The sequence below is a fragment of the Papaver somniferum genome, chromosome 3 (assembly GCF_003573695.1).
Source record: "Papaver somniferum cultivar HN1 chromosome 3, ASM357369v1, whole genome shotgun sequence".
NCBI classification, from domain to species: domain Eukaryota; kingdom Viridiplantae; phylum Streptophyta; class Magnoliopsida; order Ranunculales; family Papaveraceae; genus Papaver; species Papaver somniferum.
Window position 1 is genome coordinate 80,460,520 of NC_039360.1, and position 3,948 is coordinate 80,464,467.

At 38.4% G+C, this 3,948-nt stretch overlaps 1 non-coding gene across 1 annotated transcript; it reads right to left on the minus strand.

Annotated features, from left to right (window-relative positions):
- Nucleotides 1-1,932: 1,932 nt before the first annotated feature.
- LOC113362459 lies at nt 1,933-2,036 on the minus strand. Its single transcript, XR_003365717.1, has one exon. It is a non-coding gene; the product is annotated as a small nucleolar RNA R71 (small nucleolar RNA).
- Nucleotides 2,037-3,948: the final 1,912 nt, after the last annotated feature.

Below are 3,948 nucleotides of genomic sequence, written 5' to 3' on the forward strand. Positions count from 1 at the left end.
CCTTTGCCTTAGGCTGCTGCCTTTGTTTCACTACCACTGTTACCTCATTGTTATTCACTGCCTTCATCCATCACTGCTCACTACCACTCTAGATCATTGTCACTGTCACCATAGTTACTACCCTTAGCTCACTGTAAGATAACTTTAGCTAGGAAGACTTCATCACACTCACAAGTCCCTGTGGACAAATCCCTACTCATCCCTATACTATAAAGCTTGGCCGTGTATACTTGCAAGTCTTTTGTGTGTCGTTCCCAAGCACACCAAGTTTTTGGCGCCGGTGCCGGGGACTTGGCATTGTGTGGTTGCTGTTTTTCCTTGCTTTCTTTTGCTGCTATTCACTTGCATATCTTGCATTTAGTATAATCATTTAGTGTAAGCATTTATCTCATCATAACTTGCATTCATTACTGCATATTCATCTTTGCATTGCATACTCATTGCATCTTGCTGTCCTGATTGCATATCATATTTGCATATTAGTCATCTTTACATTCTTGCAGTCAATCTTGCATTACAGTTCTTGTTCACTGCCTTTCTTTGCTGTCCTTGACATTTTTGTTGAGTGACCAGGTACTGTGACCTTGCTGTGAGGCTGAGAACAAACCTCTGGTGCTGTTGTGCTGCTGTGAAGCCCAAATAGAGTTGCTGCTGCCAAGCCTGCAACATTTCCCCTGTTCAGCTACTGCTTGTGGTGCTGCTGAACTTGTGGTGCTGCTGTTGCTGCTGAGCTGCTTCTCCTGCTGTTGCTCCTGGTCCTGCTGCTGTGCCTCAGCTGTTGCTGCTGTGCAAAGGCAAGCTGCTGCTACCTCCTGCTGGTCCTGCTGCTGCTGTGATCCAAAGCCCAACTGGGCTTTTGCAACCAAACTGAGCAGCTGGGCTGTGCTTAAGCAAGTAAGCCTAAACCCATTAAGAGAACCCAACCTGTGGGCTTCCATTTTTAATTTGTGGGCTTGTAATAATTTTTTCCATTTCTCTGTTGGGATTGTATTTAATTTTTGTGGGCTTGTTTAAATTCTTTCATTTGGACTTGTATTTTGGACTCTGGGTTTAAACCCAGTTTAAACCCAGCTGAGCTTGTAACCGATTGTGGGCTGGTTTCCACTCAAGAGTGGACCTCGAAACCAAAGTTTTAAAACAAAAGTCGGGCCTTAACCAACTGGGCCAAAATAAAATTTCAAAATTAAAACTTAGTGTTTCGTGGGCCGCAGCCTTCCTCCCATTCCATTAGAGGACCAACAGTGGGTTTTATCCCAACACTAAAACCAAAAATTTTGCTCCCAATTAAAAACCAAACTTTCTACCTCTTTAGAACCAAATTTGCTCCCATCAAAACCAAAAGCTCCCAAATGGGCTTTGTCTTCAAAGTCTAAAACCAAAGTTTTCAAAACCCAATAAACCAAAGTGTTTTCTTTTCCCATTAGGTCCAAATTTTTTAAAACCCATTAAAAACCAAATTTCTTTTTCAAACCCGACAAAACCAAATGTTACCCACCAAAACCAAATTTTTCCCAAAAATCCAAACCCTTTAAAACCAAATAGTGGGCTTTGTGTCTTTACAATATGGGCCAACCTAGTGCTCTCCATGAATACATGTATCCCACAATAAAAATTCCATTATCATGTATTGTCTTACCTCAAACCAATAACCCTTTTAAAATAAATGCAAGCATGATACAAATACTTCCTTTATTTCGAGGGTTCGATTCTGAGAACCCCTATACTCATGTAAGAGAGTTTGAACAAATTTGTCGGACTATGCAACCTGATCATATGTCCGAAGACTCTCTGAAATTGCGTTTGTTTACATTTTCTCTAAAGGAAAGGGCCAAAACATGGTTTTACGGTTTGAGACCACAATCAATCACCACTTGGTAACAACTCACTAATCAATTTTTCCAAAGATTTTTTCCACATCATAGGACCATCGCTATTCGTCAAAATATCAATTGTTTTGTCCAGTTGGATGAGGAAACTGTTTTTGACTATTTTGAACGTTTTAATGATTTGTTGAGCGAATGTCCACACCATGGATTTGAGAAGTGGAGACTTGTCGCTATCCTCTATGAGGGACTAGACTTTAAATCTCGAGCCATGGTTGAGTGTATGTGTAATGGTGAATTTCTTGATAAAACTGTGGATGATGCATGGAAATTTTTAGCTGAGATTGCAGAGAAAACCCGTCACTGGGAGTCCATTAGGGAAACTGAGACACTGTCACATGATATTGGTGGTAATGAATTGAACTTTGGAAATAGCATGTCTAGTCCTTCTCATGTGTATGATATTGAATATGAACCTAATCTAGAGGAACATGAGTTGACTAATGACACCACAACTGCTAATAGGGACAAGTATGCATATTACTATGATGATGATGATGATGATGATGTTATGTTAGAAGAACATGTCTATGCTGAAAATGTTATGGAACCTTTGGGTTATGTTTCTTCTAGTATTCCATATACATGTGATGTTGATACTGATTTTGAGCATGTGCATCTGTCCTATGAAGATGACTTAGGTAATATAGAATCTTCTGTTGACACTAATATGCATGAAAATATAATTGTTGTGTCTGATTCTCTACCTGGGTCACGTTGTGATGTTTCCACTGATTTGCCGATGCATGAGAATAATTCTTCTGATGATGTTGATGATTCTGATTTGTGTGAGCATGGTAAGCATGTTGTGACACGTGTAGAAGACTTAGGAGATGTTGATGTGATTAGTAATGATGTGCCTATCGTCCTACATAAGTCACAATCTGATGGCCTTCCACCCAACCTAGATTTGGTTTGTACCCATATTGTCAAACCGACTTTTCTGAGAGTCCCTAATCTAGGCCTGGAACTGTGTGCCTCTCAAGTCCTCTTGGACTATTTTGCATCTAAGTATAATATCTTTGAGGAACCACAGTTGGAATTAGCATGTGTACCCGTCCCTAGCAAAGTTCATTTTGAGTTAGACCTTGTACATGATGAACCCCCAAAACTGCGAGATTTTGTTTCCAAAATTTTATCCGTTGAAAAATCCAGGTTTGGGGGTGGCTCATTTTGTTTCACAGTTTCACTTGCGTTTATTTCCTGTTATATTTGTGTGAAGCTGTTGAAACCTCTACACTTTGTCTTTTGGGTTGATCCTCAACTCTTTAGATTGTTAGTGTATGGTGAATTTTTGTATATAATCCAGTAAATAAAATTTCTTAAAAACCCTTTTGTTCCTTTTGTATATATTTTGCTAATCCAATATGATCTCGGCTGACATATGTTGGATTCTTGCCTTGAATAACGGAGTTCTAATATTGCTTTCGCCGAAATCGGGTATTCTCTTTCCTTTTTCTCTACTCAACATGATCCTCTTCATATGTTGTATTATAATTTTGTTCATATTTTGAAACATTGAGGACAATGTTTAGTTTAGGTTTGGGGGTGAAAAGTAGATACTTCGATCACATGCTATAATTGAAAACAAGAACTCCATCTTTTTGAAAAAATTGAAAAATTCCAAAAAAATGAAAAAATAAAAATAAAAAAATAAAAAATTGAAAAAACAAAACATAAAAATCGAGCTCATTTACCTTGAAATGTTGACTCTTGTGCAAATATGTAATTATTAGGAGTCTTAGTCTAGATATTTAGGCACCCTGATTCTAGCACAATTCACATAGTGATAAGAAACTTGCACGCGCACGATCTACCAATACATGTATAGCCTCGATCTTCAAGGTGTTTGATAGGAAGTCACGATTGCCAATCACTTTAGAATACTGAACGAAACTTGACTAGCTTGTTCTTTGGTTGGTTGGGATAGAAGGTGGAGGTTACATCAAGAAAGACAACCATCGAATTTAACTGGGTGCATCAAAAAGGGCTACCTCTTGCAAAGTGTCATGTAATTTTTTGTTTCCTTTTGTATTTGTATCAAAAGTGTTTCTTTATCCAAAAA